The sequence below is a fragment of the Macaca nemestrina genome, chromosome 10 (genome assembly GCF_043159975.1).
Source record: "Macaca nemestrina isolate mMacNem1 chromosome 10, mMacNem.hap1, whole genome shotgun sequence".
NCBI lineage: Eukaryota > Metazoa > Chordata > Mammalia > Primates > Cercopithecidae > Macaca > Macaca nemestrina.
In genome coordinates this window covers 120892348-120915902 of record NC_092134.1, presented here as the reverse complement: position 1 = coordinate 120915902, position 23555 = coordinate 120892348, and the positions used below count along the sequence as shown (strand labels likewise).

General features: G+C 34.8%; 1 pseudogene; it reads left to right on the top strand.

Annotated features, from left to right (window-relative positions):
* Positions 1–7051: 7051 nt before the first annotated feature.
* LOC105469871 (putative solute carrier organic anion transporter family member 1B7) overlaps positions 7052–23555 on the top strand; it is a 77110-nt pseudogene continuing 60606 nt past the window's right edge.

Sequence of the window (23555 nt, the reverse complement as noted above, 5' to 3'; positions counted from 1 at the left end):
GTGCAGATTCTGATGCACATTTATTGTCTTTGTTCAGAGAGATACCCAACCTACTTCTTCATTTCTATCAGTACTTGAATATAGGCAAGACAGAGGCTAGACCTTTGGCAGTCACCCTAAAGGTAAAAACATTGGACATAGGGAATTCAGATGCTTCCTCCCCACTGCATGACACAGTGTGGGATGGGAGGGTCTCTGGTGAGACAGAATAATGAGAATCATGATGTTTCTTTCCATGTTATATTTATGCTAACTTATTGGTGCAGAAACCTTGTAATTGGTATCTGGAGTTCCCACAAAGGCATTTAGTTTATTTGTTGTTAAACCTGTCTTATGGGAGAATGAGGGTCCTAGGCTTCCTCTTCTGTCATTTGGCTGAAATCACTCCCTTCCACATTTTTCCTTTTTTTTTTTTTTTTTTTTTTTAAGATTTTGTTTGTTTTGTTTTGTTTTTAACGTTTATACTAGCTTCGTGAGGACATGTGCAGCTTACTTTCATGGGTAAATTGCATGTTCCTGAGGTTTGATATACAAATGATTTCACTACCCAGGTAGTTAGCACAGTACTCCATAGGTGGTAGCTTTCAACCCCCACTCTCCTCCCAACCTCCAGCCTCAAGTAGGCCCTGGTGACTATTGTTTCCCTCTTTGCATCCATGTGTACTTAATGTTTAGCACCACTTGTAAGTGATGGCATGCAGCATTTGTTTTTCTGTTGCTGCATTAATTTGCTTAGGATAATGACCTCCAGTTCAATCCATGTTGCTGCAAATAACATTGTTTTATTTACTATGGCTACGTAGTATTTCATAGTATGTATGCACCATATTTTCTTTATCCAGTCCAACCTTGATGGACATCTAGGTCCTACATATTTGCTATTGTGGATATTGCTACAGTGAACATACAAATACATATATCATTTGAGTAGAATGATTCACATTTCTCTGGGTATATACCCAATCATGGGATTGCTGGGTCAAATGCTAGCTCTGTTTTAAGTTCTTTGAGAAATCTCTAAATCATATTTCCCAGTGGAAGAACTAATTTACATACTCAACAGCAGTGTACAAGTGTTCCCTTTTCTCTACACCCTAATGAACATCCATTTTGTTATGGCATGGGTTAGGAAGGAGTCCCTCCTCCTCAATTTTTGGAATAATTTCAGTAGGATTGGTACCTGCTCTTTTTTATACATCTGATAGAAATTGACTGTGAATCTCTCTGGTCCAGTTTTTATTTTAGATTGTAGAATTTTTATTAATAATTTAATGTTTGCCATGTTATTGGTCTATTTAGGATTTCTCCTGGTTTAATGTTGCGAGGTTGTGTATTTCCAGGAATCTATCCTTTTTTTTTTTTTTTTTTTAGTTTTCTAGTTTGTATGAGAAGAGGTGCTCCTAATAGTCTCTGAGGCTTTTTTGGTTTTCTCTGGGGTTGGTGTCATTTGTTATTTCCTATTGTGTTTATTTGGATCTTCCCTCTTTTTTTTTTTTTTTTTTTTAATTAATCTAGCTAGTTGTCTATCAGTCTTATTTAATATTTCAGGGCCAGGCGCGTTGGCTCATGCCTGTAATCTCAGCACTTTGGGAGGCCGAGGCAGGCAGATCACAAAGTCAGAAGTTTGAGACCAGCCTGATCAATATGGTGAAACCCCATCTCTACTAAAAATACAAAAACTAGATGGGTGTGGTGGCACACGTCTATACTCCCAGCTACTCAGGAGGCTGAGGCAGGAGAATTGCTTGAACCCAGGAGGCGGAGCTTACGGTGAGCCGAGATCACGCCACTGCACTCCAGCCTGGGTAACAGAGCAAAACTCCGTCTCAAAAAAAAAGAAAAAAGGATTTCAATTTATTTCTGGTTTAATGTTGGGAGGTTGTATATTTCCAGGAATCCATCTGGTTTTTTTGTTTGTTTGTTTGTTTGTTTTGGTTTTCTAGTTTGTGTGAAAAGAGGTGCCCATAATAGTCTCTGAAATGATTACGACTGAACAATTTTCATTACTATTCCCTGACACAAAGACTGTATGTACTTCTGTCTGTGCAAGCTGTCAGAGGTGACTCCTCTCAGATGAGGAAATAGATTATTCATGGTCTTGTAGGCCATTGGAAAGACTTGATATTGCTATAAGGCACATGGAAAGACACTGAGTGGCAGCATGATCTATTTCTTTTTAAATTATTTTGAAAGGATTTCTCTAGCTACTGTTTTGAGAAGATTCCATTAGGCAGACTTGTACAGAACTAGAAAGATGTATCAAGAGGCTACTGCAGTTATTGAAGCAAGACGTGGTGGTGCAAACCACTGGGAATATAGAAGGTGATAAGAAGGGGTCTCTTAGTCAGTTTAGAATGGCAGAATAACAAAGATTGGTAACTGAAGAACAGAACTTTATTTCTCACATTTCTGAAGGCTGGGAAGTCTGAGATCAGGGTGCCAGCATAACTGAGTTCTGATGAGCGCCTCTTTCTGCTTTGGAGATGGCTATCTTCTCACTGTGTCCTCATATGGCATAGAGAGAGGGCGAGAATCTCTCATTTCTCTTATTATTAGGGTGCTCTACTCTTGTGACCAAGTACCCTAAAAGGCCCCATCTCCAATTATCATCACACTGGAGATTTGTGTTTCAACATAAAAATTTGGGGGGGGGGGGGAACACAAACCTGCCATTCAGAAGCGGGTAATATTTTAAAGTAGGGCTAAAGGAATAGCTTAAGGATGTAGATGTGAGCTTTAAGAGAAAGGATGAATCAATAAATTTTGTTAAAAGAAAATTGGAAATTAAAACATCTACAACTACTACATCTCACATTGATACAGTCACTTCTGTTGGTCATAAAATTCCTCTTTGCCTCCACAAAGTTCAATATTTTAGCTGGCTCCTGGAAATGCTACCTTTGCAAATGTACTACTGCGCACCCTCCCAGTTAGCCTATGCTATTCACATGGAAATAAAGAATAGCTCACCATCGTGGCCACCTGAGAACAGTGTCTGGCTTCCTATAAATCAGTTAATGATATTAATTTAGAAATAACAACCCTGATTATACTCCTCTAACAATAGAATGTTTTAACCAAGTTAGAAAATCATGCTTTACTAGTGTAGTGATAATACTGTTACAGGATATTAGACCTTTGTCAGATGGGTAGATTGCAAAAATGCACAAGAAAAAAAATTAAAAACCCATCAAAATGTGAGCAAAGAATATGAATAGACACTTCTCAAAAGAAAACATTTATGTGGCCAACAAACAAACAAACAAGCTCAACATCACTGATCATTAGAGAAATGCACATCAAAACCACAATGAGGTACCATCTCACACCAGTCAGAATGGTGATTATTAAAAAGTCAAGAAACAAGAGATGCTTGTGAGACTGTAGAGAAATAGGAACGCTTTTACACTGTTGATGGGAAAGTAAATTATTTCAATCATTGTGGGAGACAGTATGACAATTCCTCAAGGATCTAGAACCAGAAATACCATTTGACCCAGCAGTCCCATTACTGAGTATATACCCAAAGGAATATAAATCATTCTACTGTAAAGACACATGCATAGGTATGTTTATTACAACACTATTTACAATAGCAAAGTCATGGAACCGAACCAAATGCCCATCAATGTCAGACTGGATAAAGAAAATGTGGTACCTATACACCATGGAATACCACACAGCCATAAAAAGGAATGAGATCATGTCCTTTGCAGGGACATGGATGAAGCAGGAGGCCATCATCCTCAGCAAACTAACACAGGAACAGAAAACCAAACACCGAAATGTTCTCACTTGTAAGTGGGAGCTGCCAGTGAGAACACATGGACACAGTGAGGGGAGCAACACATACCAGGGCCTGTTGGGAGTTGGGGGGCGAGGGGAGAGAACTGAGAGGATGAGTCAATAGTTGCAGCAAACCACCATGGAACACATATACCTATGTAACAAACCTGCATTTTCTGCACATGTATCCTGGAACTTAAAGTAAAATAAAAAAATAAAAAATAAATAATAAAAAAAAGTAAAGAAAATGTGGCTTATATACACCTTGGAATACTACTCAGTCATCAAAAGGAATGAAATAACGTCTTTGGCAGCAACTTGGATGGAACTGGAGATCATTACTCTAAGAGAAGTAACTCAGGAATGGGAAACTAAATATTGTACATTCTCACTTATAAGAAAGAGCTAAACTATGAGGATGCAATGGCACAACAGCGGTATAATGGACTCTGGGGCCTCGGGGGAATTGTTGGAAGGGGAGTGAGGGTGAGACTACATGTGTGGTACAGTGTACATTGCTTGGGTGACAGGTGCACTAAAATCTCATAAATCACCACTAAAGAACCTCTCCATGTAACCCAAACCACCTATACCCCCAGAAACTCTTGAAAAAAAAAATCACTAAAAAAAAGTTATAGGGCTGACAAGTTCCAATTTGTGTAGGAAAAAGGATGAGTATGCTTTTTATGATAAAAATGTTTTTAAGTAAAGAAAAAAGCTATTTTAATTCCATGTACTTATAAACATTATATAGTTCTTTGATTAATCAATTTTCTCTTTTCTTTCTGCTGTTTTTTAGTTCTTCTTGACAGTCCTGTCATTGAGCTATGTTGCTAAAGCACTAAGTGGAATTTTTATGAAAATATCCACCACTCAAATAGAAAGGAGATTTGAAATATCCTCTTCTCTTGCTGGTTTAATTGATGGAAGCTTCGAAATAGGTAGCTTTTTTATTTTTCTATTTTAATAACCATGTCTGCATATGCTAAAAAAAAACAAACTGTTTTTAACACTTGGCTCTCAGCCAAGTGTAAATTTGTCCCTCACGAGCAATTTGGCAATATCTGAAGACATTTTTAGTTGCCATAAATAAGCTGAGGAAGGGAGGATGCTACTGGTACCTAGGGGTAGAGGCCAGGGATGCTGCTAAACATTGTGTAACACACAGGACAGACTTACCAACAAAGAACAATCCTTCCCAAAATGTCTATAGTGATGATGTTGAAAAACTCTAATCCTACACAAACTCATTGTTTGCAAATTAATGCCTTGTGAAGCTTTACCTCTCTTGTCTCAAGGTGTCCCAATGTGAAGAAAGGCTGAGGGAGAATTATAATTCTTATGGTTTTAGGAGGGAGGGACTGTAAAGGAGCAACCTACACTAGATTCTACTGTTTAATGGGGTACACAGTCGAGGGGTTAAAGTCTTTTTTGGGGGAACATTGAAGATATTGCTTTGTTGCTTTCACTTTAATTTGTATTTCTGCAACAATTGAAATTTTTTAATGTATTGCTAGCTCATAGTCTCTGTTACTTTTCCCTCTTCTTTTTACTTTCTAATTATTTAGAAGGACCTCTAAATCATCTATTATATAAACTGCAAATATTTTATACAATTTTTGTTTCCAACTTAACTGTATTTGCAATATGCTTAATTAAATAATACTTAAAAAGTAATTGTCAAAGGAAGACATCTCTTTAAATCAATTCAAAATATTTGTGATCCCAAGATATTACACTCTACACGTCCTTCACTCTTTCACCTCTCAGGCTCAATGAAATCATCAAGGATTTTAGAATTACAATGTTGTTAGTTTTAAAGATTAATTCACTGAATGTCTCCTTTTGTTAAGAAATTGATCTTTCATATTTTATTAAACTTTGCAGCTGTTTAACAGCAGTTATTTGAACATCATTATCAGTTTGGTTTCTTTGCTTACCTCTGTTTCTTGAATCTTGTGACTTCAAATCTCATCTTTAGTCTTTCTGGAATATATCTTCATGTATAGATGACCTTCTGTATGCACAGAAGGATGTGTACCACATCCATGGATTCAACCAACTGTGGATGCAAGATATATTCAAAAAATATAAAAATGAAAAAGTAGCAATACAATTGTAAAAATAATACAAATAAAAGCAACACAGAATAACAACTGTTTACATAGTATTTACGTTGTATTAAGTATTAGACATTATCTAGATATGATATAAAGTACACAAGAGGGTATGGATAGGTTATATGCAATATTACACCTTTTTACTTAAGGGACTTGAACATCCGCAAATCTTGGTATCTACAGAGCATCCTAGAAGCAATAACCCATGGACATTAAGGGATGACTGTAATTATGTTTTTAGGAAGAATTTAAAACATAGCATATTTTCCAAGCCATTGCCTTTTGGAAAATGTGTGTATTTGACTATCATATTTAAGTGATAATTTGTCTGGATATGGAATTAAGCATTCAAAATTCCTTTTTCTCAAAAACTTTCATCTGAAAACTTAAGTCTTCCTCTAACACAGGGAATTTTTTTTTTTTTTTTAGACGAAATCTCGCTCTGTCTCCCAGGCTGGAGTGCAGTGGTGCAATCTCGGCTCACTGCAAGCTCGGCCTCCTGGATTCAGCCATTCTCCTGCCTCAGCTTCCTGAGTAGCTGGGTCTACAGGCGCCCGCCGCCACACCCGGCTAATTTTTTTTGTTTTGTTTTGTTTTTGTATTTTTAGTAGAGACGTGGTTTCACCGTGGTCTCGACCTCCTGACCTCGTGATCCACCCGCCTCGGTGTCCCAATATTTTCTTTCCTTTCTTTTTTTTGTGGGGGGAGGGGGAAAAACAGTTTTTCGCTCTTGCTACCCAGGCTGCAGTGAAATGGCATGATCTCGGCTCACTGCAACCTCGGCCTCCGGGGTTCAAGACATTCTCCTGCTTCAGTCTCCCTGTTTTGTTTCTTTACTACTATTATTAATAACGCAAAGACTAAATATCAATAAAGGCCAAAACGAGCGAAGAAAGCGGCAGCCTTTTTATTTGCAAATATGCACGCACTCTCGCTGGTCCGCGGGAAAGGGGCCACGGAAGTTGGCCCGCCTCTGCCAGCAGCAGACTTTCATGTTTTGGCACTGGAAGGTGGAGGGCAGTGGGCGGGATAGGGGCGTGACAGGGGCGTCTCCGTAGGCGTGACCGGGTAAGTTTCGATTTCTCCGGATTGACGTCACCTTGCGCATGCTCAGTTAATCTGCATTTTCCCGGGCGCCCGCTGCATTTTCCTGGGCGCGGGTAAGTTGGTGATGAAGAACCCGGAAGCAACAGGGACTGTGCCTTCTTGTTCGCCTTCTTCCATCTTGTCCCTTCTCCCTCACCCAAACATCCCAAGTAGCTGGGATTAGCGTGGCTACTTTTGTATTTTTAGTAGAGACAGGGTTTCACCATGTTGTCCAGGGTGGTTTCGAACTCCTGACCTCAGGTTATCCACCTACCTTGGCCTCCAAAAGTGGGATTCCAGGCATTAGTCATCTCACCCGGTCAGCCAGTTTATTTTTTGTTTTCTATTTTATTCTGTAACATATATGATATAAATAATATCTTTCCTGGCTATTTTTGCTTGTAAATTTCTTTCTTCTAAATTTCTATCTATTTTCCTTATGTTTCATCGATCTTCTCTGATGCCATCTCATATCAAGTTCTAATATGTAAATTTTTAATAGTATTTTAAATTTATAACAATACTTTATTGTTCTTTTATTACTTTTAGTCTGCCATTCTGATTTTATGGATGCAACACTACTTTGCACCTCTAAATATGCTAACAGGATTTTTAAAAAAAGTTTTTACTGTTTTTAGTTTAATCTTGTTTAAGTACTTATTCTTACGTTGCTTTATCTGCTGGTCTGTTTTGATGCTCTTCTTTCATACTATTATTTTCCATCAATGTTCAACAATCATTGTTGTCTGTTAATTGTTATGTATCAGACTACAGATAAATCTGAATTGATCTGCTCTGATTTCTCTTCTTCCAATTTTTAATCTAAATAATTTATACTTAAGATTAAATCTCAAATGACGTCTCCTCCAGGAAATTTTCACAAAGCCCCTAATTTAAGCTATTTCCGTAACCTAATAGCACTTCTATTCGTCTGTTTTATTTTATTACTTATGTGTTTCTAGAGAACAGGTACTATGGTTTATCCTTTTTTTATATTTCTGTCTCTGAGCACCGTGGTAGGTATATAGTATGAATTTAAAGAATGCTGGAAATAAATTTTAATAATGCATGAACGATGATCAAAAGATTTCTCAGATTAGGAAGATATTTTTTCCATCCCAATGCAATGCAGTAAACTCCAAACTTTCAATAACAGTTTGCTTCTCTCATATTGCCAAATTACCTAAGTGTTTTGTTTGCATATAAAACGTATTCTGCTTATCATTAGTACTATACAAATTTCAATTAGTGTCTTAATGCGGGAGAGTTCATCTTCACAAATTTCATGGTCTTTGAGGGAAGATATGATGTCTTGGGCTTTATTTGCACTCATTCTGGGGCATTTAGTTCTACCAGATACAAAATTGAACTAAGTCATGTCAACATAATTTTGTTCTCTTTCTAGGAAATTTGCTTGTGATTGTATTTGTAAGTTACTTTGGATCTAAACTACACAGACCGAAGTTAATTGGAATTGGTTGTTTCCTTATGGGAACTGGAAGTATTTTGATGGCTTTACCACATTTCTTCATGGGATAGTAAGTGTTAAACAGCACTGAGCCATTCATTATCAGCAACTTATAAATTAGCAGTAGAATTTTATTTTTATCCTTTAGTCAGTTATCTTTTGAGAGTATTCACTAAATATGTCTAGAAATGGAGCATATTTCCTTTGTATGATGCTTAATGTATTGCTTTATTCATCATGGCTTTCATAGACTTTGAAATAAGAATAATATTACATAAGGTGTACAGTTTCAAATGAAACAAATAAGCTATTTATTACTTTTTAGTATAACACGTGTACTTCATGTCTTTGCCTGTAAGATTTTAATAATACTCGGTAAGACTTCACAGCTTCACCCTGTGCATATAGATTTTCCCAACAGCATTTCACCGAAGTTGTTCTTTCTAAGGTAACTGCGTAGCTATGATTAGAGTAAGGTGTTCATAAGAGAAAATTGGAAATAGCAAAAAAATAAGACAGAAGCTTATTTTTTACATAAAAGTTAATGTAGCTAGTCGAAGGATGATATCTTTTCATCATAGTGCTATGCGTTGCGTGGCCTTGGCCTCATGGTACAAATTGTGGCAATGTATTTTCTGGCAGCAGGATAGAAGAAGGGAAGAAAAACAAGGAGAATAAAGAATGCACACAGACTGAGGCTTAAGGAGCATTTTCAGAAGCAAAACGTTTCCATTGGCTTCACATTTACCAGAAATTAGTTACATTTTACACATAGATATATAGATGTTGGGGGGAAAAAAGACTTTATTCCAGGACGCAATGTTTCCAGCTAAAAGTCCCAACTTGTGTTACTATGGAAGGAGAGAGAAAAGGATACCAAGAGACAATGAGCAGTCCCTGTGAGAGACGCCATTTACTTACTCATTGCCATATCCAGCAATCATGCCTTTTGGTCATCATATTAATTCTGTTCTTTTGCTACGTTTGACCCTTATAAGAACTTTCTTCTTAATGGTACTACTCTAGTACTCATTATATTCCATAATCTTGATTCATTTTTCTACCTTTGTGGCCTCTTCATCATGTCCGTCCTTTTCCTCTACTTCTGATGCCGTAATTTCAGTGTCCCATAATTCCCTCTAATCTTCTTACTATCTTATTCTTCGTGATTTTTATGGAGAACATGCCTCAGATGTAACCACCACAGCTTCATCGTCCACTTCTCCCCACATTTGAGTACCACATTCTAGGCTTACAGTTTTCTAAATGTGCCATAGTACGTCATCTCTTTGCACCTGTTGTTTCTACAGCCTTGAATACTTTTCTTCCTTCGTCTACCAGTTAAACTTCTATCCATCTTCAGTATTCATTTTATCTGTCACTCACATTACGAAATCTTCTTTGATCTACCCACCACCTCCAAGCAAAGCTGATCATCTCTTTTGTGTGTGTATATGTGACAACTAGGGACCTTGCACATTAAACTTACTGTGTCTTTGATAATATGCTTTTATCTCAGAGAGTGTGAAATCTCTAAAGTACGAAAACTGAGCTTTAGTTCACTGAAGCTGAACATAATACCTGGCACACTATATGCTGCCCTCAGAGCTCACAGGGCTCCTTAGTGCTTTTGGATGTGAGCATCTGTCCCTAATTCAGCACCATCTCTTTTGTTGTTATTAACTTCTTCCTCATAAAGTTAAAGTAGGTTAGAAAGTTTTAATTGACTTTTGAAGAGTCAAGCATTAGTGTGTGTGTGTGTCCATGAAAGAAAATCAGACGGACTTACTGTTTGACGATAACTCAAAGGGATAAGTAGATATAGTTAACAGATTTGAAAAAACAGGTGAAACAGGATATTTTACATCTTGACCAGAGTATAAGCACTCCTAGGATTATAGAAAAGTGATAACCCACTTTATCCATGGTGTGTTGAATTATCTTTCTTGGTGAATGCTCCCATTCCCCCACCCCCATCACATCTTCTGACTTACATGCTGGGAAATTGACAAAGAGAAGTATGGTAATTCGAAGACAGTGTCATTAAAGGGGAAATTTTTTCTGCATTTTTGGGAAAGGTGAAAATATTATATTCTGCAGATAAGCAAAATGTTAAATCCAGTGTTACTCTTATAGTTACAGGTATTCTAAAGAAACCAATATTGATCCATCAGAAAATTCAACATCAAACTTACCAAACTGTTTAAGTAATCAAATGCTATCACTCAATAGAACACCACCTGAGATAGTAGAAAGAGGTAAGAATTAATACTGACAGTTAAAAAGTATAAAATTTATATAATTAATTACGTCTAAAAATGTGATTTTTTAGCAAAATTGATTTAAGAACAAATAGGAAAAATATTTAACCCTTACATACAGACAAAATCATACTGTTAATATACACAGTTGACCCATGAACCACGCAGATTGTAGCTGCATCCGTTCACTTATATGTGGCTTTCGTCCAACCAAAAAGAAGGAGAAACTCGCCCATATGGAGATCTTACTTCTATAGGTAGTTTCCACAGGGCCAACCAGAGAAATTAAGTATGCATGAATTTGGGTACACATGAGTTGTCCTGGAACAAACATCCTACTATATATGTCAAGGGATGACTGTAATATATATGAAGGATATTTATAAGTAGATGAGAAAAGAGAACAAATTTAGTAGGTAACTGGCAACAAACATGCACATTTACAATTTAAAAAGCAGGAAGTGGAAGAAATATGTGAGTAATGTAACTTTGCTCTTCATAAAAAATGCAAAATATTATAGCATTTGAAGATTTTGTGCCTGTTATAACACAAATAATAAATTACAATTATAACCCAAAAGTTTAATGAAAAGAAATGGAAAAATGGAAAGGAGGAAATATAAATTTTCACATTTTATATACTTCTGGAAGTGTGTAAATTTGTAACTTTTTTGGGAGATTAATTTTCAATATATATTAAAGAACAAAAATATACTTACCTACTTTCTTGATAAATCTTAAGAAAATAATCAGGAATGTGCACAAGGACTTATTTATAATTATAGCCATGACATCTGTGTTTAACAGAATAAAAAAATGGAAATATTTTGAAACTAAAAAAGAAGAGATTGTTTAAACAAATTAGGAAACTGTTATTCAACACACTGCTATACAGTTATTAACATTTTCACATGGAAGAAATCTTAACAACATGGGGAAATTGTGATAATATAGTGATAATTATGTATGCAGCTTGAAAAAAACCTAGATATTTAATTATATATTGTACACAATGAATATTACACATATTTTGTGCACGAGAAATGTAGAAGAGCTAGAATAACATTTGAAATGATCTTCTGTGTTTAGTGTGATTATAAATATTTTTTGCATGTTTTCTTTGTGCCCTTCCTTATTTTCAAACTTTGCAAAGTGAATATGAATCACTTGTAATTAGGGAAAAAAATAGAATAGCAAAGGGTTTAAAGTAGTTAAATTTCTAATAGGAATGTTAAAAATAATGTTTAAAATAAAACACTCTCTTGTCTCAATAGGTTGTGTGAAGGAATCTGGGTCACACATGTTGATCTATGTCTTCCTGGGTAATGTGCTTCGTGGCATAGGAGAATCCCCCATAGTACCATTGGGGATTTCTTACATTGATGATTTTGCAAAAGAAGGACATTCTTCCTTGTACATAGGTAATAAACAGAAAATATTAAATTGCCTGGTTAATCCCTAGGTCTACCTTTGAAATAATAGTGTCATTAATTTTATTCTTTATTAGAAAAATATTTGGAGAAATGTATTGTGTAATATTACTTTTTAAAACATGTTGAATAAAGACCAAGTGTTTGTGGTATCTGATTAAATTGTTTTGTAATACCTGCAGGTACTGTAAATGCAATGGGAATGATTGGTCTAGTTTTTGGCTTTATGCTGGGATCTCTGTTTGCTAAAATGTATGTGGATATCGGATATGTGGATCTGAGTAAGTACAATCGGAACAAGGTACCATGATAGTGCCTTTTAAGTGCAGGACACCATTCTTCCAAATAATTAAATTTATTTTTTCAGTAATGCTTTGCTTGCTATTTCCCAAAAGTTACAAGTAGGAAATAAATGCATTCATAATCAGAATAGAAATGAAATTCAGCTCCTTTTTATACTTTGCTTATAAAATTACATGTAAAAAGAGATTTTTAACAAACTTATTTTAGGTTACTTAAAATGTCCCTCTCTGAAAAGGGACTACCAAGTCCAGTACATTTTATTTTTCAGTTGATGGTGACTTGGTTGATGTGTAGGACTCCGAGTTTGCTTTGCTAACATCTCCTTGTGGCTGCTTCATTGGCTTATGGCGGGGTTGGTTTAAGAGACACTACAGTGCATTTTGGTTATGGTCATTTTTCCTGGTGTTTGCTGAGGACTTGGCACATGGCAACATTTAATGAGTGCTTGTAGAACAAATGAATGAAGGATAGGACATGTAAATAAAATTTATGACTTTTCTCTTCACTCCCTTCACTCTCTTTCTCCTCTCATAGAAGAATGACAGGCCATGTTATAACATCTGCCTCAACTTCATGCCCTCCTTCCTACAGATGTACCTGTACTATATCAACATTTATCTTGTTTTACCCATACTTATGAAAAAGTATTTCTCTTTAGCTAATATTAATCGATCCAACTGGGGTTTAGATTTCATCTTTCTGCCTCTTCTTCATCTGCACCCTCTCTTTTCCTCAGCAAACCCTCTCAAGTCTCTCCCATCTATTTACATATATACATTTTTTTATATCCCCAAATGACTTTCCAGTTGATTAACTGTTTCTCAATTCATCTTCAAAGCCAAGTACCTAGAAAAACATCATCTAAGTGCCTCATCATCTCATCTCCCATGTACTTCTCATCTAATATAATCTGGCTCTACCACTAATGAAACACAAAAAAGTTCTATGTAATTTACTAATTATAATGGATATCTTTCTGTAATTTGTTAAAATATATATTTCTACTATTTATTCATTTTTTTTCTTAGATTTTTTTGAAAAATAGCTACCTAAAACCCTGTCAAATGCTGGTCTCATCATCTTATTTCCAAACCCACTTTGTTCCCTATATGCCCTCTCTTGCTGAGTATCTGTACCTTAATTCAATGACTGACTGAATTTCTGTGCCCTGTAATCCCACACTCTCCTTTATTTAAAATTGGAAAAACTTTTCTCTCTTTTATTTTCATAGTTCTTAAAGTCTCTTTCAACATGTGGCTTTTCTCCCATAACTCTTACTTAATCATTTTCCATTGGTCTCAAATTCGGTGCCCCTATTAATGAGCAAGAGCATGTCTTTATTGTAGCCCTTCTCACAACAATCTGTAAATATGTGTGTACTTACCCACCATCTCTTTGAGAATGACATGACAGAATGGTGTCTGTCTTAACAAATAGTAACTGATTAGTGTTTGTGAATAAACGAATATGATTTTCTATCTCACCAGGACTTAAATAAATCACTCCAGTGAGACCAAAGGATTCATTCTGAGAGGAATAGACATCACAGTAGGCCAACCAATTTGAAAGTGCTTTCTAATATAAAATAAAAGCAATTACTTGATGATGATTTATGTCTTCCATTTTAGAAATGTGATTTAATGTAGCTACACATTATGTATACTATATTTAGTCATTTGATTCCAGTTTCATAATCGCTTTTATCACTGAGTACAAAATAAGTGGTGAAGGGCTTTAGGTCTTTAGGATAGTAGTTTTGCAGTCTCTCTACTGTATTCAGAAATAATTACAGCATTTTACAATTCATGGTTATTCAATTTCTACTCCTAACTGTTCAAATATTATCACATCTTCTCTACTCAGTTGAGAAGCATGAAGTGAACTTATTGTAAAGTATACTTTGGCAAACTTCAATTGCTACACAAGCCAAAGAGATAACACAACAAGTAAAGAGGGTCAAAGATCGGAAAATAGGGTTTGATGGTTAGAATGGGAAGGGTTTTGTTGGTAAACTGCTCTCGCCACACACCCAAAAGCTCGGGTGCTGCCCAGCTCTGGCCTGTCCTTTTTATGTGAAATTTTGAACCCAACATTGAAAAGACCTTCTGGTTGGTTTTCTAGAATATCCAGAAACTAAGATTTTTTTCATTTTTGTAGAATTTTCCGACTTTTAAGATGGTATGTTACCAAGGGAAACACCGTCAGACAATATCTAGCTAGGTTATGTTCTTTAGTTCCTATATAAAGACCAGTGAAAGAACCAAAAAAAGTCCTCAAAATTACAATTCTGATAGGTGATAAATAAATACTTAGCATGTATATGGAGTTACTGATTTAACAAATCATTTCCTGACTTCAGTCTGTGTCGTTGATTATAAAACAATATGATCACATAAATCAGTTTTAAAGACAGATTAATCTATACTGGAAAATAATTTATTTCTAAATAGTTTTAAATCAAGTCAATATTTTCTTATGTCAATGAGTTTCCTTATAGATCGGAGTAATGGCATCATTTAATTGTGCTTCAAAGTTCTATGGTGTGTGTTTTTCCATGTGTGTGTTTTCTCAATTCTTATTGTTTTATTGTGGTAAGAACAACTGAAATAAAATTTACCTTCTTAACAGATTTTTAAAAGTACAGTCGACCTTTGAACAGCATAGGTTTGAACTGTGCAGACCACTTATACATAGACCTTTCAATAAATGTATTGGAAACATTTTTTGAGATTTGCGACAATATGAAGAAACCTGCAGATAAACAACACAGCTTAGAAATTAGAAAATGTTAAGATACAGATATATCATGAATAAATAAAATATATATAGATGCTAAACTATTTTATAATTTGCTATAACAAAATATGCACAAATCTATTATTAAAAGTTAAAATTTGTCAAACTTTACACAGAAAAACTCTTATAGATTTTCCATGATGCCATTTGCAGTCAAGAGAAATGCAACCAAATGTAAGGATACAGTATTAAGTCATAACTGAATAAAATTAACTGTAGTGCATATTTTACTGCTGTAAAAATTCTGTAACCATCTCCTGTTGTTACTGCAGTAAGCTCAAGTGTTGAGAGTATTTACTTAAAATGCCACGTGTCATTCATCATCTCCATGTGAGTGGTTTTCATCACTCTCCAGTAAGTGATGAATCACTTTAAAAAGTGAACTCCTAGGGTTCCTGTGTAGTTTTCATTTTATTTAGTGCAATGCCATAAACCTTAAATAACACTGTATGAGCCACGTGAAGTGCCACTAGTGATGCTGGAAGTGCTCCAAGAAGCACAGAAACGTCATGATATTACAAGAAAAAGCCAAATTGTTTAATATGTACTGTAGTTTGAGATCTGCAGCTGGCCACTGTTTCAATATAAATGTACCAGTAGAAGGACCATTGTAAACACACACACACACACACACACACACACACACACACACACACACAGAGAGAGAGAGAGAAATGGAGCAACATGAAGTCTCACTGCAGCTACACCAGGGGGCAAAAAAACCTGTGCTTTTAGTGAAATAATTTTTATCTCATATTGAAAATGCAGCTTTTATGTAGGTGCAACATTGCTATTAAATTAGACATGGAATCATCCCAAATGCAGATCAAGGATAGACTGGATAAAGAAAATGTGCTACATATACACCACAGAATAGTATGCAGCCATAAAAAGGAATGAGATCATGTCCTTTGCAGGGACATGGATGAAGCTGGAAGCCTTTATCCTCAGCAAACTAACAGGAACAGAAAACCAAACACTACATGTTTTCACTCATAAACGGGTACTGAAAAATGAGAATATGTGGACACAGGGAGGGGAACAACACATACCGAGGCCTGTCAAGGAGTGGGCACAGCAGGAGGGAGAGCATCAGAAAAAATAACTAATGCATGCTGGGATTAATACCTTGGAGAATGGTTGATAGGTGCAGCAGACTACCCTGGCACATGTTTACCTATGTAACAAATCTGCACATCCTGCACATGTATCCTGGAACTTAAATTAAATTAAAAAATTTCTAAAAGCATACCTGTTAGACTTACACACTATTTGAGAAAAAGTGAAGTCATTATATCACGACTTAAAGCAAAAGGAAAGTGAAGGATTTAAAGCTGGAGAATTTAATGTCACTAAAGGGTAATGTGAAAATTTTAGAAAGAGATTTGTCTCAGAAAAGCATCAAGATAACTGGAGAAGCAGCTTCTGCGAATCAGGAGGCAACAGAAATGTTCTAGATAGCATTAAGAAAATCACTGACAAGAAAGGACATCTACCGGAACAGGTTTTTAATTAGATGAAAGTTCCCTATTCTGGAAAAAAAAAATGCCACAACGTACACTTATTAATAAGGAAGATACGTGAGCACCAGGATTTAAGGAGGAAAGGATAGGCTAACTGATGTTCTGTGCAAATGCAGTGAGGTTTATGATCAGAACTGTTCTTACCTGTGCAACTGCTAATCCCTAAGCCTTGAAAAGGAAAGATGAAAAATAATTGTTAGTCTTTGGGTGGTACTCCAAGAAGCCCTGAACAGTAAGAACATTTTTTTTTTTTACTGAAAAGTTCTGACAGTTTCCATTGATACTTTGTTCCTCAAGACAAGGAGTATGTTGGCAGAAAGGGTTTGCTTTTTAAAGTTCTTTTGGTAATAGACAATGCTCTTGGTCATCCAGAACTCCATTAATTGAATACTGAAGGTACTGAAGTGGTCTGCTTTACCCCAAACACAATTCTCTAATTCAGCCTATAGATCTGAGGTTGTAAGGACATTTAAGGCTCATTACACGTTACACTATAGAAAGTATTGTTGATACTGTAGAAGAGAACTCCTATAGAGAGAACGTTATAAAAATCTGAAAGGATTACACCATTGAAGTTGCCATCATCTTTATAGAAAAAGCCACAAAAAGCCGTCAAGCAGGAAACAAAATTCTACTGGAGAAAACTGTATCCTGATGTAGTGCATAACTTCATAGGATTCACAACATGGTCATTCAAGGAAATTACGAAGAGATTGTGGATATGGCAAATAAAGACGTGAATAATTTCAAAAGATGGATCTTGGAGACATTCAAGAGCTAATTGGCACCACACCAGAGGAATTAGCAGAAGACTACTTGATGAAGAGAAGTCCTTCTAAACTGGTCTCAGATGATGAGGAAAAAACCTAGAAGAATCAGTGTCAGAAACAAGTTGACATTAGACAGTCCAGCAGAAGTGTTCTGATTATTCAAGACTGTTTTGACATCTTTTACAACATGAAACCTTCTGCAATGTGGGCACTGAAACAAAAGCAAACAGTGGAAGAAGTATTGGTATCATATATAAATGTTTTTAGAGAAATGATTAAACAACAAAGTCAAATAGCAATTTCGATGTATTTCTGTAAAGGTACACGGTGTGTACCTGCCTTTCCTGTCTTGCTTTTTACCCCGTCCGCTGCCTCCACCTCTACCACCCTACAGAAAGCAAGAACAATGCCTTCCCTCCCTCCTCCACTTACTCAATGTGAAAAGATGAGGATGAAAAGCTTTATGAGACCCACTTTTATTTAGTGAATAGTAAATATATTTCCTTGTGATTTTCTAAACATCATTTTCTCTAGCTTACTTTATAGTAAGAATACAGTCTATAATACATATAACATGCAAAATATATGTTGACTGTTTATGCTATTGGTAAGATTTCTGGTCAACAGTAGGCTATCAGTAGCTATGTTTTGGGGGAACCAACAGTTATAGACAGATTGCCAACTGTGTGCGGGGTCAGCCACCATAAATCCCATGTTATCCAAAGGCCAACTGTACAATACAGTATTATTAACTATAGGCGCAATGTTGTACGGCAGATCTCTAGAACTTTCTCATTTTGTATAACTGAAACTTTACACCCATTGACTAGCAACTCCCTATTTCCACTTTCACTCAACCACTGGAAATCACCATTCTACTTTCTGCTTTCATGAGTTTGACTCTTTTATATGCCTCACATTAATGTAATCACTCGGTATTTATTCTTCTGTGATGGGCTTATTTCACTTAGCATAATGTCAGCAAAGTTCACACATGTTATCACATATTGCAGGATTTATTTTCAAGACTGAAGAGTATTCCATTGTATGTATTTATCATATTTTCTTAATTTATTCATCTTTCAGTAGTCATTGGGTTGTTTTCATATCAAAGCTGTTGTGAAGAGGGTTGAAGTGAACATGCAAGTGCAAATATCTCTGAGATCCTGATTTCAATTCTTTTGAATATACACCCAGAAGTGAGGTTGCTGCATCATGTAGTAGTTCTATATTTAATTTTTTCAGGAATCTTCATACTGTTTTTTATCCTGGCTGCACCATTTTGCATTCTACCAACAGTTTGTAAGTGTTCAAATATTTCCATATCCTTGTCAACATTTTTTCTTATTCTTTTATTTTTTTGATAATAGCCATCCTAATGGGTATATGGTGACATCTAATTGTGCTTTTGATTTTCATTACCCTGATAATAAGCGACGTTGAACATCTTTTCATATCCCTGTTGTTATTTCTGTGCCTTCTTGGGAGAAATTTCTATTCAGGTCTTTAGCCTATTCTTAAATCAGATTATTTTTATTTTTTTGCTATGGAGTTATAAGCATGTCTTATATCTTTGAGAAATTAACCGCTTATCACATATACACTTTGCAAATAAATTTTCATATATTCTATATGCCTTTTTACTCTACTGATTGTTTATTTTGCAGGGCAGAAGCTTTTTAGTTTGATGGATTTCCATTAGTTTAATTTTGCCTCTGTTGCCTGTGCTTTTGGTGTTATGTCCATGAAATTGTTGACATGACCAATTTAATGAAACTATTTCCCTCGGTTTTATTCTAGGAGTTTTAGTTTCTGGTTTTGAATTTTAGTCTTCAAAGCAGTTCGAGTTGATTTTTTTTGTTATATGTAAGATAAGAGTATAACTTCATGTAAATATTCAATTTTCTCAACACCATTGTCGGAGAAACAAACATTTCAGCATTGTGGCCCCTTGTCAAAGATCAGATGACTGTATATATTTATCTGAGCTCTCTCTTCTATTCTACTGGTTTCTATATCCACCTTTGTGCCAGTACCATACTGTATTAATACTTTAGCTTTGGAAAGAATTTATAATCAGTAAGTGTGAGCTATCAGCTTTGTTTCTTCTCAAGGTTGCTTGGCTATTTGATGTCATTTTTTGGTTTCATATGAACTTTAGGGTTATTTTTTATATTTTTGTAAAAGTGTCCTTGGGATTTTGATAGGTATTGCATTGAATCTGTAGATATATTTAGGTAGTATGGACATTTAACATTATTAGATTCATTAGTCCATGGACACAGGATATATCTTTCTGTTTGTGGCTTCTTCGATCTGTTTCATCAATGTTTTGAAGTATTCAGTGTACAAGTCTTTCGCCTGCTTAGTTACATTTATCGTGTTTTATTTCTTTTTATTTAATTATGAATGGGATTGTTTTCCCAATTTCCTTTTCAGATAGTTATTTGTTAGTGAATAGAAAGGCAATGCATTTCTTATGGCTTTTTTATCTTGCAACTTTACAAAACTTGTCTATTTAATTTTAACTGTGTGTGTGTGTGTGTGTGTGTGTGTGTGTGTGTGTGTGTATGAAGTCTAGGATTTCCTATGTATAAAGTCATCATCTGCAAATAGGGACAATTTTACTTCTTCCTTTCTAGTTTGATGCCTTTTATTATTATTTTTTCTTGACTATTAGCTCTGGCATACAATTCCAGGGCTATGTTGAATGTAATTGGTGAGAATAGTCATCCTTTCCTTTTTCCTAAAAGCTTTCAGTTTTTCACTCTTGAATTTGATGTCCGCTATGGGTTTCTCATGTATGGCCATGATTATGTTGAGCAAATTTCCCTCCATTACTAGCTTGTAGGAAGTTTTTATAATGAGAGTGTTGAATTTTATCAAATGCTTTTTTGAAATTTACTGATATGATTGTGTGATTTTGTCTTTTATTATGTTAATACAGTTTATTACATTGATTGATTTTTGTGCGTTGAACTTGGCATTTCAGGTATAAATCCAACTTGGTTATGGCATAATATCCTTTTAATGTGATCTCAAATTGGGTTTGGTAGTATTTTCTTGAGGATTCTTTGCATCTGTATTCATCAGAGATATTGGCTTGTAGGTTTCTTTTGATGATTTTTGTCTCGCTTTGATATCAGGGCAATGCTGGCCTCATGAAATGAGTTTGAAGGTGTTCCTTCCTTTCAATTTTTGGCAAGAAGTTGAGAAGGATTGTCATTAATTTTTTCTTTAAATGTTTCTAACACTCACTAGTAAAGCCATCTGGTCCTCAGCTTTTTGTTGTTTAGAGGTTGTTGATTAGTGATTTCAGCTTTTTACTATTTGTAGGTCTATTCAGACTTTCTTCATGATGTAGTCATGGTGGGTTTTTTTTTTTGTATCTGGGAATTTATTCATTCCTTCTCAGTTATTTAATTTTTTATATATAATTGTGCATAGTAATCTCTTATGATTATTTTATTTCTGTGATATTAGTTATAATTTCTCTGCATTCTTTTCTTATTTTAGTTTAACCTTCTCTCTTTTTCTTAGTCTAAAGTTCATTGATTTTGTTCACTTTTTGAAAAACATTTCAACTCTTAGTTGTGTTGATTTTTTTCTATTCTTTATTTTATTTGCTCATTTTCTAACCTTTTCTTTCTGCTAACTTTGGGCTCAATTTGGTTTGCTTTTTATGGTTTCTTGAAGTTTACAGTTATGTTTATTTGACATCATTCTTTTTTTTTACTGCTGTAATTACGTAAAATGTATTGGTATTTATTGACAATAAACAATTTCCCAGATGCTTCTAGTGACCAGAAATTAGAGAAGTTAACCTCTGAATATAGTCTACAGGAATAAAACTCACTCTGCTAACGTAGGATTTATCATTATAAACTTCCCTCTTACTGCTGCTCTTGTTGCATCTCATGTTTTCTAATATTATGTTTTCAGTCTCATTTGTCTCAAAATATTTTCTAAATACCCTTTTGGTTGATTTGAACAATCAATTTTTCAAAGATGTGCTGTTTAATATGCACATTTATGTGAAATTTCCAGTTTTGCTTCTGCTATTGATTTCCAGTTTTATTCCATTGTGATTGCAAAAGATAATTAGTAGGATTTTATTCTTAAATTTGTTAAGACTTGTGTGGTGTTACATGTGATCTAACTAAAAATTCTTCCATTTCTGCTTGAGAAGAATGTGTATTCTACTGTTAATGAATAAAGTGCTCACTGTCAGTTGGGTCCAATTGATCTATAATGTTGTTCTCTGTTTCCTCATTGATATTCTCCCTGGTTGTTCTATTGTAACTAAAAGTGGAGATATTAAGGTCCCCTACTAGTACAGTCAGCCTATTATGGAGGGCCACTGCATGTCACCATTTTATATAAGGGACTTGAGTGTCTTTGTATTTTAGTATCCATGGAGGGTACTGAAACCAATTCCCCGCGGGTACCAAGAGATGACTGTATTTTATTCCTCTATATTTCTTCCTTCAGTTCTGTCCATGTTTGCTTCATATATTTATATTCTCTGAGGTTGAGTCTATAATATATCTATAATTGTATCTTCCTGGTGAATTAACTTTTTAAAATCATTTTATAATGTCAATTTTTGTTTCTTGAGACAGTTTTGATGTAAAATTTATTTTGTCTAATATATGTATATCTACCCCTGTCTTATTTTGGTTACCATTTGTATTGAATGCCTTTTTCCAGCCCTTCATTTTCAGCCTATGTGTGTTATTATATCTAAAGTGAGTCTCTTAGAGACAGCAGGTAGTTGTATCTTGTTTTATCCACTCTCTATCTTTTGTTTGGAGAATTTAATCCATTTATATTTAGAGTAATTATTGATAAAGAAGGATTAACTTTTCTATTTTTAAACTGTTTTCCTGTGTCTTGCAGTGATTTTCCCCTCTTTTCCTGTTGTGCTGTTTTTCTTTCTGGTTTGTTGATTTTTGTAATCATACATTTATTTGTTTTTCCTTTTTTGCTACTTCTATAAACATTTTCTGGGTATCATGGGACTTACATAAAATATAACAGTCTCTTTTAAGCTGATAATAAATCAACTTTCATTGCATAGAAAAATTCTACACTTATTAGCCTGCTCATACTTTATCTTAAGGAAGTCATAGTTTACATTGGTCTATATTGTGTATCCATAAATATATTTTAGATATACTTATTTTAATGCTTTTGTCACTTAAATTTTTATAATAGAATTAAAATAATTTGCCCACATTGATATACTAATATATTAATCTGTAATTGTCTATGTATTTGCATTTCCAATGACTTTTGTCCTTTGAATGCCTTATATTGCTATTTGGCATCATTTTGTATTAAGTAGAAAATTTCCCTTTATTTATTTTATTTTTTTTTACACAGGTTTATGGGTTTAGTATTCCCTCAACTTTTGTTTGTCAGGGGGTTTTATGTCTCTTTTTTTTTTACTACACAGGTACATATTGTTTTTGTTTATTTTTTAAATTTTAAATTCTTAATTTTCGTGGGTACATAATAGTTGTATATATTTATGGGCACATGAGCTATTTTGATAAATACATGTAATGTGTAATAATCACATCATGCAAAATGGGGTATCCATCCCCTCAAGCATTTAATCTTTATGTTATAAACAATTCAGTTATACTCTTTTAGTTATTTTAATATGTACAATTAAATTATTCTTAACTATAGTCACCCAGGTGTGCCATCAATAAATCTTATTCATCCATCCTAACTACTATTTTTGTACCCATTAACCATCTCCACTTTCCCCCCAAACCCCTACTGCACTTACCACCCTCTGGTAACCATTCTTCTACTCTCTATCTCCATGAATTGAATTGTTTTGATGTTTAGATTCCATAAATAAGTGAGAAAATGTGATATTTTACTTTCTGTCCCTGGCCTATTTTACTTAATGTAATGACCTCTAGTTCCATCCATTGTGTTGCAAATGACTGGATCTCATTCATATTTATGGCTGAATAGTACTCCATTGTGTATATG